This window comes from Pan troglodytes, chromosome 21 (assembly GCF_028858775.2).
Source record: "Pan troglodytes isolate AG18354 chromosome 21, NHGRI_mPanTro3-v2.0_pri, whole genome shotgun sequence".
Classification (NCBI taxonomy): domain Eukaryota; kingdom Metazoa; phylum Chordata; class Mammalia; order Primates; family Hominidae; genus Pan; species Pan troglodytes.
In genome coordinates, this window is record NC_072419.2 from 40,155,756 (window position 1) to 40,171,696 (window position 15,941).

General features: G+C 44.5%; 1 pseudogene; it reads left to right on the forward strand.

Moving 5' to 3' along the window:
- Positions 1-15,336: 15,336 nt before the first annotated feature.
- On the forward strand, positions 15,337-15,727 carry LOC100611933 (phosphatidylinositol N-acetylglucosaminyltransferase subunit P-like; annotated as a pseudogene).
- The last annotated feature ends 214 nt before the right edge of the window (positions 15,728-15,941 follow it).

A 15,941-nucleotide genomic window follows, 5' to 3' on the forward strand; every position in this document is an offset into this window, starting at 1 on the left:
TTTGGTGGGGCCTGTTAGCCCATTGAGATCAGCACAACATGAGTTCAAATCTCCCACTTGCCATTCTAAGCAAGTTAGTGCTTGTTAGGGCTCAGAATAGTGCCTGTTAGGAAGCACTAGAGAAGCCAGGCATGGTGACTTATGCCTGTCATACCAGCACTTTGGGAGGTTTAGGCAGGAGGATCACTTGAGCCTAGGAGGTCGAAGCTGTAGTGAACTATGATTGTGCCACTGCACTCCAGCCTGGGAGACAGAGCAAGACCCTGTCTTAAAAAAAAAAGAAAAAGAAAAAGAAAAAAAAGACAAGAAAGAAAGCACTAGAGAAAGGACTGAGCCATGGTAGGAGAGTTGAGGCTGAAGTTTGGTGAGTATTAATTTTATGGATCACTTTTGTGTGTCTTCAACTCCAGGCTTCTGGAATGTCTACCTTTGATAATAATTATTTTTCTTTTTTAGAGATGGGGTCTCACTATGTTGCCCAGTCTGGTCTTGAACTCCTGGACTCAAGTGATTCTCCTGCCTCAGCCTCCCAAAGTGCTGGTATGACAGGTGTGAGCCACCACATTTGGCATGAATGTCTGTCTTGAGAGGTGGTGAGGGTTAGTGGTAAAAAGTGTGGATTCTAGACCCAGACTTCCCAGGTTTAAACCTCAGCTCCAGTACTTACTATTTATGTGATCTTGGGCAAGTGAACCTGTCTGGGCTGAAGTTTCCTCATCTGTAAAGTGGAAATGATAGTAATACCTACTTTTTTTTTTTTTTTGAGACAGGGTCCAGTTCTGTCACCCAGGCTGTAATGCAGCGACACAACGACCATGGCTTACTGCAGCTTTGACTTCCCATGCTCAAGTGATCCTCCCACCTCAGCCTCCCAAGTAGCTTGGACTACAGGTGTGCACCACCACTCCTGGATAATTTTCTTTCTTCTTCTTCTTCTTTTTTTTTTTTTTTTTTGTTTTTTGGACATACAGGATCTTGCTATGTTGCTGTGGCTGGTCTTGAACTCCTGGGCTCAAGCAATCCTCCCTCTTCAGCCTCCCAAAATGCTGAGATTACAGACATGAGCTACCATGCCTGGGTAGTAACACTTACTTCTTAAGGCTGAGATATAGATTAAATAAGTCACTGTATGTGAAGTACCCAGCACAGACATAGCACTATATAAAAGTTAGCTATTGTTATCCTGCATAATGTTGATCCAGATGTGAAATTCCATCCCTTCCTTAATTCCCACAAACTCTAATTCAAAAACATTTTTTTTGTGTGAGTATATTAGAGCTTACAGAAACCTTTGGGTTCGTGCAATGGGTAAAGGAGGGATTTACTGCTTGTTTCACACACTGCTTCAAGTAGAAATGTAGACATGATCATTCATAAACTCCAGCCATGCCTCCGTCTGTGGCAGCTCCTCACCATGTCACCCCATGTGGTCCCCATCCTCTCACCTTCTCAGTGGTTCCTTGCTTCTCCTTCCTTACACCTCCATCTCTTCTCCTCAACCCTCCACCCTGGATCATCCTTATCATCCCATCCAAATTCTTCTCTCTTGAGTATGCCAAGCAATTCTGCTCTCCCCAACCCTTACTTTCTGCACAACCACATGCAACACCCACCCCCATCTCCCATGTGCTCAGCAGAACACAAAGACTGATATGGTTTGGCTTTGTTTTCCCACCCAAATCTCATGTTGATTTATGATCTTCAGTGTTGGAAGTGGGGCCTTGTGGGAGGTGATTGGATCATGGGGGATGACTGCTGTTCTTGGGATAGTGAGTGAGTTCTCATGAGATCTGGTTGTTTGAATGTGTGTGGCACTGCTGGGCATGGTGGCTCATGTCTGTAATCCCAGCACTTTGGGAGGCCGAGGCAGGTGGATCACAAGGTCAAGAGATCGAGACCAGCCTGGCTAACATGGTGAAACCCTGTCTCTACTAAAAATACAAAAATTAGTTGGGTGTGGTGGCGCACGCCTGTAGTCCCAGCTACTTAGGAGGCTGAGGCAGGAGAAATGCTTGAACCTGGGAGGTGGAGCTTGCAGTGAGCCGAGATTACACCACTGCACTCCAGCCTGGTGACAGAGCGAGATTCCGTCTCAAAAAAAAAGAAAACAAAAGAAAAAGAAAGAAGAAAGGTGTGGCATTTCCCCCTTTGCTCTCTCTCTCTCCTGCCACCATGTGAAGAAGGTGCTTGATTCCCCTTCGCCCTTCTGCCATGATTGTAAGTTCCTGAGGCCTCCCTAGCCATGCTTCCGGTACAGCCTGCAGAACTGTGTCAATTAAACTGCTTTTCCTCATAAATGACCCAGTCTCAGGTATGTCTTTATAGCAGTGTGAGAATGGACTAATACAAAGAAAGACCTTCCATTTAAACTGTCCCTACCCTCCTTGGAAGGCAGTTTGAGTTATAAAAAGAAATGAGGCTGGGCACTGTGGCTCATGCCTACAATCCCAGCACTTTGGGAGGCTGAGGTGGGATTGCTTGAGTCTAGAAGTTCAAGACTAGCCTGGGCAACACAGTGAGGCCCTGCTTCTACAAAAAATTAAAAAATTAGCAGGGTACAGTGTAGCATACCTGTAGCCCCAGCTACGTGGGAGGCTGAGGCAGGAAGATTGCTTGAGCCAAGGAGGTCAAGGCTGCAGTGAGCTAAGATCACACCACTGCACTCCAGCCTGGGTGACAGAGCAACACCCTGTCTCAAAAAATACATGTATATATACCTCTTGTTATAGGTGTGTAAAGACTATAATAAAGAGTATAAATTACACAGGTTCAACTATTAGCTAAAATATACATGTATTATATTACATTTACCCCTTTACCTTCTAACCCCCTTCCTCACTAGACCTCAGCTCTCACTGCTCTAGGGAAAGGGAGCCACAGCAGGATGGGGAGAGAAACCAAGGAAGTTAATTTCCAAATATCCAGGTCCTGGTGATTGAAAGGCAGTTCACACAGAATCTTAGGATAATTTTGACAATCAGTAATTTTCGCTTTACGGTGTTGAAGTTAGGACATAACTCCCACATGAGATGGGCATCTACAGCTCAAAAAGTGTTGATGGTCTTCTTAGAAAAAAGAAAATTGCGCTTCTAATAGAGCAAGAGAGTAAAAGTGAACATGAAATCTTTGCACAGTTATTTGAAAGAGAAAATTCTGATTTTGGCAATGAGATCCACCACACTTATGTGGGTACTTGTTTCAGCTACAAACGTAGGGAAATGTTCAATAAAAGTCTTGAAATAGAGCTTGGGGTCTCACTCTGTTGCCCAGGCTAGAGTGCAGTGGCACAATCATAGCTCACTGCAGCCTCCAACTCCTGGGCTAAAGGGATCCTCCTGCCTCAGCTTCCTAAGTACCTGGGACTACAGGCGCATGCCACCAAACCCGCCTAATGTTTTTTTAATTTTTTTGTAGAGATGGAGTCTTGCCATGTTGCCCAGGCTAGTCTCAAACTCCTGGGCTCAAGTGATCCTCCCGCCTTGGCCTCCCGAAGTGCTGGGATTACAGGTGTGAGATGCCATGCTGGGCCTAAAACATATTTCTAATGCAGAGCTGAGTTGAGAAGGAGGAAAGGGAAATCTCCAAGGGCCTGAAAATAGGAGTGATCTTCAATCAAGAACAGTAAACTCTCAGTTGCTGTTGTGGCAGCCCCCAGGGCACATCCTTGGACTTCAGGGACAAAGGAAAAGGGTTTTAAAACCCATGCAGGTCAGGAGATACGGCCCCGTGAAACAGTGATCGGGAACGAAGACCCATTCAAATCAAAGCTGGAGCCTGGAAGGACTCTTTCCCATGAAATGGGGACCAGAAGTTCTCCAGCCCAAGCCCCGGCCTAACAGGCTGAGGACAGAGCAGGTGACAAGGACAGGAATCCAGATACACGGGCAGAGCACAAGACCATTTATCACAGTGTGGGCACAAGATTGGGGCAAATGTGATGCTGAGTCTCAAAGCACAAGATTGAATAATAAGAACGAGAATAATGATGGCCATTTATTGTGCACTTACACTGTGTGTCACACGCTAAGTATGTCACACTGAATTCTTCTGATGAAGTAGATGCTACTACTGACATTGTCACTGTGAAGCTGATCTTGTAGATTTGGACAACGTCAGGATGGGAAAGTGGTTGTCTACTCCTCCCACCTTGTGGGGAGCTTTAGTGAAACAATTAAGAGGATACTTTTTCACCCTGGTGGCTTTTAAATTATGCCTCGTGGAAGGTCAGGGGCTGCCTTAGGTAGCAAAGGGAAGGTCCTCTATTTGAGGCATCGTTCCACCCCCTCTTCAACTGAAGCAGTTTCATTTATATCTGTTTTATTATTTATTTATTTATTTATTCTTTTTTTTTTTTTTTTTTTTTGAGATGGAGTCTCACTCTGTCACCCAGGCTAGAGTGCAGTGGTGTGATCTCGGCTCACTGCAACTTCCACCTCCTGGGTTCAAGCGATTCTCCTGCCTCAGCCTCCCAAGTAGCTGGGATTACAGGCACACACCACCATGCCTGGCTAATTTTTACATTTTTAGTAGAGACGGGGGGCTCATGATGTTGGCCAGGCTGGTCTCGAACTCCTGACCTCAAGTGATCTGCCTACCTCGGCTTCCCAAAATGCTGGAATTACAGGTGTGAGTCACCGTGCCCGGCCTCTATCTGTTGTATATACTGTGCTTCTCTCTCATGAGATCTGCTTCACTAAGAGGGTTTTGTAGATAATAATCATCATCATCATAAATAAAATACAATAAAGTAAAATAAAATAAGGCTCCAAAAAAAGTGACAATCAGACGTGGTGTCTATTGCTGTGCCACAGCCTGTCCCTGTCTCTTCCAGCACCTCACGATGCTACATTGTCAGCTCTTGTTTGGCGGCCACTGGACACAGACTGAGCAGGGACTTTGTTCTCCAGGATTTCTCCAGCATCTGGCCCAGAAGAGATCCCCCACAACTGTGGAAGAGGAAATTACATTGGATTTCCACATGCCTCAGGCCGACCTGGGAGTCTAGAGGGTGTAGACTTGGAACAGGGGTCTGTCCATGGGACATGGGCTGCCCTCCAACCCCTGAGCACCCCACACATAGCTAAGAAGAATATAGGTCTGTTTCCTGCTCATTATATTCACCTAAAAGGTAAAATAGGCTCTGCTTCTGGAAGCTCCTTAATTGCAGCTTTATAAAGAGGTCCCACATGCGGAAAAGAGGGGAAATTAATTGGTCTTCCAGGGAGCAGCTGAACGAGGTCTGGTAATTGAATTTCACAATGGATGCCTCCCTCTGGGTGGCCCGCATGTGATCTGGGATGGATATTTGAAGTTTTCCTCATGTAAATGGCTTGGGCTCCTCAAGGTTTATATTTTTTGGTAGGCATTACTCATTCACACTTCTATCTTGGACAAGATGGAGAAGAATTTATGCCATCTTACAAACTCTAAAATGATAGCAGGGAAAGAAGAAGGGGGCAGGGGCCTGTCCTCATCTTGAGATGCAATTTGGTAGATCCTTTGCAAAGGCTGGGGAAGGGCCAATTCAGAGAATAAATCATTACTCAAATGCCGGCTACCCCAGAATGAAGGTGCAGACCCAGCTGGTAGGTACTAGTGCTTGGGAGCTTGGCTCCAAAATGAGTTATGATAGGTGAGATCCGGAGGGGCAAGGAACACACCAAGTCATGATGATAATTAATACCTTGAACAGGTAGCTATATACTGAGATGCCCCCCTGAAGATTTAACTAGCACCATGACCCAAATGGTTACTTAAGTCTCTAACGGTTAAAGACTTAACTTGTGTGTTTTCTGTCTCAATAAAATAGTTACAAGTAAATCACTGTCCTTGGGCTGGATGTGCAAGGTAACCTCCAACCACTGCCACTACCAGGATAGGCATCAGACCTTTTAGGTTTTTAAAATCCAAATCAGCACTGGAAATATAAAATATATTTCTAGAAATATATCAAATGGATAGAAATATAATATGAGCCACAAATGCAAGTCACATATGTAATTTTAAATTTTCCAGTAGCCATATTTAAAAAGTACCAAAAAGATGATATTAACTTCACAATAGGCTGGGCACAGTGGCTCAAGCCTGTAATCCTAGCACTTTGGGAGGCCAGGGTGGGTGGATCTCTTGAGCCCAGGAGTTCAAGACCAGCTTGGGCAACACAGTGAGGCCCCATCTCTACAACACACACACACACACACACACACAGACACAAATTAGCTGGGTATGGTGGTGAACGCCTGTAGTCCCAGCTACTCTGGAGGCTGAGGTGGGAAGACACCTGAGCCCAAGGGGTTGAGGCTGCAGTGAGACCTGACAGAGCCACTGCATTCCAGCCTGAGTGACAGAGTGAGGCCCCATCTCACAACAAAAACAAAAACTTAATAATATATTTTATTTAACCCAATATATCAAAAATATCTCAACATGTTATCAGTATAAACATTATTAATGAGACATAAACAAATGTAAAATGTGATACATGTAATGTAAAAGAATTTACATTATTTGAAAATTTTTTGTTGATATTATTTACATGATTTCTTATTATTTGAGGGCTGTAAGAGAAGGATCTGTTTCAGGCCTCTGGAATACACTAATTCTTGTACTAAATACATTATTTCTTATACTAAGTCTTTGAAATCCAGTGTGCATTTTTTTAAGAGATCAGATCTCACTCTGTTGCCCAGGCTGGAATGCAGTGGAGCAATCATAGCTCACTGCAACCTCGAACTCCTTGGCTCGAGTGATCCTCGCGCCTCAGCCTTCTGAGCAGCCCAGCGTGTATTTTAACTTACAACACATCTCCATTCACATGAGCCACATTTCAAATGCTCAATAGCCACGTGTGGCTAGTGTTACAAATTGGAGTACGCAGGTGGAGTCCTTCCTACAGACAGTGAAGCCAAAGAAATAGAATAAACCCTTTGTGATTCAAGGGCCACAAAGGAAACTGAAGAGAGCTCTAGGTTAAGAAAGCCAACTGAAGCAGGTTGTGGTGGCTCATGTCTGTAATCCCAGCACTTTGGGAGGCTGAGGCGGGTGGATCACCTGAGGTCAGGAGTTCGAGACTAGCCTGGCCAACATGGCGAAACTTGTCTCTACTAAAGATACAAAAATTAGCCAGGTGTGGTGGTGCACACCTGTAGTCCCAGCTACTCAGGAGGCTGAGGCACTAGAATCACTTGAACCCAGGAGGCGGAGGTTGCAGTGAGTGGAGATAGAGCCACTGCACTCCAGCCTGGATGACAGAGTGAGACCCTATCTGAAAAAAAAGACATAATCTACCACAGTAGTGCCAAGATAACTCAATAAAGGAAGGAATTTTAGTTTAAACAAATGGCACTGGGACAATTGAATATCCACATGTAACATGAAGTTGGATTCCTATTTGCACCCTAAAAATTAACTCAAAAAGAATCAAATTCTTAAATGTAAGAGCTAAAACTATAAAACTCTTCAAAGGAAAAGACGTGAAAATCAGCCAGGCACGGTGGCTCACACCTGTAATCCCAGTACTTTGGGAGGCCGAGGAGGGTGGATCATGAGGTCAGGAGTTCGAAACCAGCCTGGCCAACACGGTGAAACCCCGTCTCTACTAAAAATACAAAAATTAGCCTGGTGTGGTGATGCGCACCTGTAATCCCAGCTACTAGGGAGGCTGAGGCAGGAGAATCTCTTGAACTTTGGAGGCAGAGGTTGCAGTGAGCCAAGATCACACCATTGCACTCCAGCCTAGGCAACAGAGTGAGACTCAGTCTCACAAAAAAAAAAAAAAAGGCGTGAAAATCTTTGTGACTTTGGATTAAGCGATGGTTTCTTAGATATGACATCAAAAGCACAAACAAACCAAAAAACAGATAAACTGGACTTTACCAAAATTTAAAACCTTTGTGCTACAATAGGGAAAAGACGACCCACAGGATGGGAGAAAATATTTCCAAATCATACACCTTTTTTTTTTTTTTTTTTTTAAGAGACAGTGTCTCACTCTGTAACCCAGGTTGCAGTGCAGTGGAATGATCATAGCTCATTGCAGCCTTGAACTTCTAAGCTCAAGAGATCCTCCCACCTCAGCCTCCCAAGTAGCTGGGACTACAGGCTTCCACCACCATGCCTGGCTAATTTTTTAATATATTTTTTTGGTAGAGGTTGGGGGGTGGGTCTCACTATGTTGCCCAGGCTGGTCTCGAACTCCTGGCCTCAAGTGATCCTCCTGCCTCAGTCTCCCAGAGTGCTGGGATTGTGGGCATGAGCCACCACCGTGCCTGGCCTCCAAATCATGTATCTGGTAAGAGTCTAGTACCTAGAATATATAAAGATCTCTTACAACTCAACAGTAAAAAGACAAATAACCCAATTTTTAAATAGGCAAAGGATTTGAATAGACATTTCTCTAAAGAAGATATAAAAATTGCCAAGAAGGCCTGGTGTGGTGGTTCACACCTACTAATCCCAGCTCTTTGGGAGGCCAAGGCAGGCAGATCACCTGAGATCAGGAGTTCAAGACCAGCCTGACCAACATGGCGAAACCCCCTTCTCTACTAAAAATACAAAAATTATCTGGACTTGGTGGCACACGCCTTTAGTCCCAGCTACTCGGCAGGCTGAGGCAAGAGAATCGCTTGAACCTGGGAGGTAGAGGTTGCAGTGAGTGAGATGGCACCACTGCACTCCAGTCTGGGTGACAGAGCAAGACTCCGTCTCAAAAAAAAAAAAAAGAAAAGAAAAGAAAAGAAAAAAATAGCCAAGAAGTACATGAAAAGATTCTCAATATCATTAGTCATTAGGGAAATGCAAATTAAAACAAAGCAGAAAAAAATCAACTAACAACAATAGTGAGGAGGATGTGGAGAAACTGGAACCCACATACATTGCTGATGGGAAGGTAAAATGGTATAGCCACTTTAGAAAACAGTGTGGTAATTCCTCGAAAGGTTAAACATGTTCATAGTAAAACTCATACACCAATGTTTATGGCAACATGATTCATAATAGCCAAAAGTGAAAACAATCCAAATGTCCACCAACTGATGAATGCATAAACAAAACCTTGTATATGCCAGGCACGGTGGCTCACACCTGTAATCCCAGCACTTTGGGAGGCTGAGACAGATGGATTACTTGAGTCCAGGAGTTGGAGACCAGCCTGGGCAACATAGGGGGACATCCTCCCCTTCCCCTGTCTCTACAAAAAATACAAAAATTACCTGGGTATGTTGGCCTGTGCCTATACTCCCAGCTACCTGGGAAGCTGAGGTGGAAGGAACACTTGAGCCCAGTAGGCAGAGGTTGCAGTGAGCCAAGATTGCCCCACCGCACTCCAGCCTGGGTGGCAGAGTGAAACCTTGTCTTAAAAAAAAATAGTTCTGCCGGGTGCGGTGGCTCACGCCTGTAATCCCAGCACTTTGAGAGGCGGAGGTGGGCGGATCACAAGGTCAGGAGATGGAGACCATCCTGGCTAACACGGTGAAACCCCATCTCTACTACAAATACAAAAAAATTAGCCGGGCGTGGTGGCGGGCGCCTGTAGTCCCAGCTACTCGGGAGGCTGAGGCAGGAGAATGGTGTGAACCCGGAAGGCGGAGCTTGCAGTGAGCGGAGATCGCGCCACTGCACTCCAGCTTGGGCGACAGGGCAAGACTCCGTCTCCAAAAAAAAAAAAAAAAAAAAAAATTAGTTCTGAGAGGCCAGGCGTGGTGGCCTGTAATCCCAGCACTCTGGGAGGCCGAGGCGGGGCGGGTCACTTGAGGTCAGAAGTTCCAGACCATCCTGGCCAACATGGTGAAACCCCGTCTCTACTAAAAATACAAAAATTAGCTGGGCGTGATGGTGCACGCCTGTAATCCCAGCTACCAGGGAGGCTGATACACGAGAATCACTTGAATCTGGGAAGCAGAGATTGCAGTGAGCTGAGATCGTGCCACTGCACTCCAGCCTGGGTGACAGAGCAATAATCCATATCAAAAATAAATAAACGAATAAAAGTGATGGTTATACAATCTTATGAATATACTAAAGCCACTTGTACAATCTAAAGTGGTGAATTTTATGGTGTGTAGATTATATCAATAAAAATGCATGCCTGCAAAAAATCCATGAGACTTCATTAGAAAACAGAAAAATTGATAAAATTTAACAATGTAAAAATAATAATATAAATAACAAAAATTGGGATGTAAAAAGAGAGGAGGTGAGAGTACTAGTGCCATCATTTTCAAAACGGGGAGATAGACAAAACTGAAACATGTAGTTTAAAATAAAAACATAGTGACCACAACTTTAATCTATTTGTAATCTCTCCTTTATAAATTTAGAGAGATATTTCAAAAAGTTATCTCTTGAAGTACAGAAACATTGTTTGACTTTCAACAATTCCTTTAGTTTCTCTCCAGTTCTTTTTTGTCTAGTAAATTATAATAAAATGTAATGCTTCTTAATTAAAATTTGAAACTATAATATAATCTCCTTTTAATAAAATATTTCTATCTCATCCTCCTCATTTTATATTGGCACAAAGAGATATTTCAAATAATGCACATCTCTTATAATTTCTAGACCACAAATGTGATTTTTTTTCTACTATCACCTTCACCCTTTCCTTTATTATTTGAATTCTTCATAATAATGTTGTATCAGCTCCCTGAAACAATAGAGTTCAGGTTCTAAATGACTGGAAGAAAACATGCCAAGACAGGCCTTGGTGAAATATAGATTATTTTTTTCTTCACATTATTCTGTATTTTTAAAATTGCTACGCCCAGTCTCCCCAGAGAAAACTGACCCAACCTTTAGGCTGGAAACAGGGAAAAAATAATTGTGGTTTTCATAAGGGAAAGATGTCTAAATAGCTTTGGCACAAAACTTCCCTGGGCATCTGTGCTCCAGAAGAGAATGGTTGATAGGGTACAAGAGCTGTGCCTTGCACCTAGTGTTAAACATGGCCCCAGAGCAGTGACGGAACTCTGTCAAAGGACCACAGTGGCCCATGCTGGGACCTGGAAATAGTGAAACATTGCTGCAGCCTGGACCAGCAGTACTCAAGGAGGTAGGAGGGTCACCATGTGACAGCAGCTTCTACTGGATGGGAAGTGACACAGCAACAGTAGCACTCCTGGACTCTCCAACGTTGCTCCCATGGCTTTTGGATTTAATTTAAAGAAATAAAAGAGGGCCGGGTGCGGTGGCTCACGCCTGCGATCCTAGCACTTTGGGAGGTTGAGGTGGGCAGATGGCCTGAGCTCGGGATTTTGAGACCATCCTGGGCAACATGGTGAAATCCTGTCTTTACTAAAAATACAAAAAAATAGCTGGGCGTGGTGGTGCACACCTGTAGTCCCAGCTACCCTGGGAGACTGAGGCACGAGAATCGCTTGAACCCCAGGAGGCAGAGGTTGCACTGAGCTGAGATTGCGCCACTGCACTCCGGCCTGGGCTGGAGACAGAGTGAGCCTCTGTCTCCAAATAATAATAATAATAATAATAAATAAAATAAAATATGGCTGGGCTCGGTGGCTCACACCTGTAATCCTAGCACTTTGGGAGGCCAAGGTGGGTGGATCACCTGAGGTCAAGAGTTTGAGACCAGCTTGGCCAACAGGGTAAAACCTCGTCTCTACTAAAAAAAAAAAAAAAAAGCCTGGCCTTGGTGGCATGGGCCTGTAATCCCAGCTACTTGGAAGGCTGAGGCAGGAGAATTGCTTGAACCCAAAAGGCAGAGGTTGCAGTGAGCTGAGATCACGCCACTGTGCTCCAGTCTGGGTAACAGAGTGAGACTCCACCTCAAAAAATAAATAAATAAATAAATAAATAAATAAATAAATAAAATAATCTATAGCAGTTGTTATCTACAGTTGAGGAATAGTTTACAACTGTTCCATATACAAACTTATAGGTTGCAAGTCCCCTGTAATGTCCATTATTTTATTGAATCCTTTTTAAACAGTCCTATAGGGGAAGGCAAGGATTAGAATCAGTATTTTATGGGTGAGAAAACTGAGGTTCAACAGAGTTCAGTGACTTGTTCAAGATGACACAGCTAGGCCAGGTGTGGTGGCTCACGCCTGTAACCTCAGCACTTTGGGAGGCCAAGGCTGGTGGAACACTTGAGGTCAGGAGTTCAAGACCATTCAAGACCAGCCTGGACAACATGGTGAAACCCCATCTCTACTAAAAATACAAAAAACTAGCCGGGTATGGTGGCGCAGGCCTGTAGTCCCAGCTACTTGAGAGGCTGAGGCATGAGAATCACTTGAACCTGGGAGGCAGAGGTTGCAGTGAGCCGAGATCGTGCCGCTGCACTCCAGCCTGTGCCACAGAGTGAGACTGCATTTCAAAAAAAGAGATCACACAGCTAGTTTGAGACTCAAAGCCAGCTTTGTCTATGGCTAGATGGTGCCTAGCACAGGAATCTAAAGGAAGCATGGTTACATTTAGAGTTTTTGGAGAGAACATGTAGCCAGAGGGACAGTAGGTGAGTGTGAATTAGGCACCCAAAGCGAGCTCGGGTCCCGAGTTGAGACCCGGGAGCATCAGTGAGCCCTCTTAGTGTGGGTCTTTTCTTCATTCTTATCGGCAGCTCCTCTGCTCAGATCTGCTTCTTTCATCAACTAATACTCACAACTCTCTCATTTCCAGACACTTTCCTTTAATTGTGTGTGGGATCATACACAGTATCAGGGAAAACTATCCATAGCAAGCCTGATTATAGACACTGTGAAATTAGCAAAGAGAGAAGAGGTTTTGTTTTGTTTTGTTTACCATTTGTTTAACATATGAGATCTGCTTACCCGTGGTGTCAATGCCTGTAACAATTATACATGTAACCCAGATGTTCCCCAGGGTCTCTCACCACAGGCAAGTTCAGTAAGATGGACTCAGATTCCATTTCCATGGCCTATACGTCCACAGAGCCCTTCCCAAGAGTCTGGAGACCTTAGGGGACTCACATGCTCAGTAACATTGCCTCTGGGGTCCTGGTTCTGGCATGAATCTCTATGACCCAGATGTGAAACTCAGCCACACTCTCAGACAAATAACCAAAAGCATTCATGGGTATAATTAGATTTTTTCTCAGTTGGTAAAAATCTTAAATACAGAAAAAACAGAGAGCTGTCTAACAAATACCCATGCCCTCCAACTCTTTGAATTTAATGTTATTATTTTACAGGATCGGCTTTTGATTGTTTTAATCTAATAGGGTTAAAAGTGACATCTCTTACGTATGCCTTCCTTCCCAGAGGAATCCACCATAGGGACTTTGGTGTCTGTCCTTCCAAATCTTGTTTTTATACTTTTACTCATATAATGTATCCATAAATGTTTGTCTTACGTGCTTTTATAATGCTATCATATTTCATTTTCTGCAAGTTGCTTTTTTATGCAATAGTGTGTGTTTTTTGTTTGTTTATTTGTTTTTGAGACAGAGTCTCGCTCTATTGCCTCAGCCTCCCAAGTAGCTGAGATTACAGGTGTGTGCCACCATGCCCTGCTAATTTTTTGTATTTTTAGTAGAAACAAGGTTTCACCATGTTGCCCAGGCTGGTCTTGAGCTCCTGAGCTCAGGCAATCTGCCCGCTTCAGCCTCCCAAAGTGCTGGGATTACAGGTGTGAGCCACCGCGCCCGGCCTGGTTCCTGTTTTTGTAAGGAGATTGGAATGAGATGCAAATAAACAGAGAAGTGATTATATCTAAGAAATACAAACAAGTCTGTCTGTCGCCCTCACTACATGGACATAGACCCACCAGGCAATTCCACCTGCTGCTTCAACTCATATTATTCCCAGTCATTTACCTTCTGGCTGGCAACCTTCTCCTCCTTACCTACTTTTAATGCTCCTACCCCCATTCTGTTCTCTCTGCCTTCTTCGCAGGGGCAAAAAATAAATTCCTCCCATTTTCTCATGGAAAGCTCTTAATCATCTCTTCTGTTACTAGGGGCCTGGTGCTCCTGCCTCCAGTTTGTGGTTCCTCAAACACAGTTCCTTCTTGTATCAGTTAAGGATTGCAACATAGCAAGCCCACCCCAAAACTTAACTGTCTTAAAACAGTACTACTTATTAGCTCTTGAATCTCTGGGTCAGCAGTTTCGCCTGGACTCAGCTAGGTATTATTTCTGGTCTTGGCTAGGTTCATTCAGGCACTGTCGTTAGCCAGGTGGCTCTGCTTCAGGGATTGGTTGACTGTCAGCTGGGGCAACAGCAGTGACTTGACCACTCGTCTCTCCTGCTCCTGCAGGATAGGCCAGGGCCTGTTCTCACAGTAGCAGCAGGACTCCAAGAGTGACAGAAGAAGCATGCAAGGCTTCTGGAGGTTCAGGCTCAGAACTGGCACAATGTCACCTCTGCCTCATTCTATTGACCAAAGCAAGTCACAGGCCAGCTTAGATTCAAGATGTCAAAAAATAAACTCCATCTCTTGATTGGAGAAGCTGCAAAGCCACATTCTAAGGGGCCCGGAAACAAGGAGGAGGGGAGGACTGTGGGTTGGATTCTCTGGGAAGCCGACTCTGAGATAGAGATTAACATGCAGGAAGTTACTCAGGGAGTGCTCTTGGGATCAACACCGGTGGAAGAGCAGAGAAGGAAGCAGGATGGAGCAGAGGGAGAAATTGAAGTGCAATGTCAGAACAAAGGCTTTCACTGACCTCATGGAGACCTCTAAAACTGGAATAGGTCTTCCAAGTTGTCCTGAGTAGAGGCAAGGGGACCAGGCCTCTAAACTCCCAAGCTGATCAATCATTTATGCAGACTGCCCTGAAAAGGCAGCTGCCAAGGAAATTCCCAAAGAGGGCTTAGAGCCAAGGATCATCTGCCAATACTTTTCCCAGTAGCAGGTGGAATAAATCCTTCATTCCTCAGTGGGGGAGGAGGGTTGCCTGTGCCGAACATCACAGTCCACTCCACTGCCACCTCTCCCTAAGAATGCTAATGCTTATGATAAAACGCTTGTCACTTGCTGTATATGTATACATTAAATATTTATAATCACTTATTAAATGCATCGCCTAATTGTACAGATTTTAGATGATCACAATGCTAAATGTCACTCCTTTGAACTTAGTCTTCATAGTTTCATTGCTCATTTATCTAGGTCATCCACTCAAAACTTTAAGGATGAGGAGAAACAGCTTCTCCCATCAGAAATCTAGGCAAGAGGCGCTCACTGGCTCCCAACCAGCGGGAGGGTCGTCGTGTGCCTGCGCCTGGGTTGGGGGAGCCTTCGCGCCTAGGCCTTTCCCTCAATTTTTCCTCTTTCCCCCTCGCCCCACACTGGGGCTTCCTGGTCGGCGCTTGCACAGGGAACTCAGTGCTGAGATTGTCTCAAGCCCCAGGAAAAATGGTGGAAAATTCACTGTCACCATTGCCAGAAAGACCGATTTATGGCCTTCTGCTTCTCTTAAGCTCCCAATTTGGCTTCATACTTTACCTCGTGTAGGCTTTTATTCCTGAATCTTGGCTAAACTCCTTAGGTTTAACCTATTGGCCTCAAAAATATTGGACAGTTGCATTACCTCTCTACTTCCTTATTACTATAGTAATTGGCTATGTGCTCTTGTTTGTACCCCATTCACTCGACTCCATTCGTACAATCACAGATAACTATGCTAAAAATCAACAGCAGAAGAAATACTAAGAGGAGGCCATTCCAGCATTAAGAGCTATTTCTATTTAGTGAAGTAAACCAAATTTTCTTTCTTGTAGCCAAAGACCTTTACACCAAAAACTGAAATGTACCTGGCCATACTAATGAGAGGTGAAGCTGGCTGGGCTTCTGGGTCGGGTGGGGACTTGGAGAACTTTTCTGCACTGACGGGGAGTGTCTGCAGCTTCGTTCCTGAAGTCAGCGAGACCACCAGCCGACCGGAAAGAAGAAACAACTCCCGATGTGCCACCTTTATGAACTATAACACTCACTGTGAAGGTCTGCGGCTTCACTCCTAA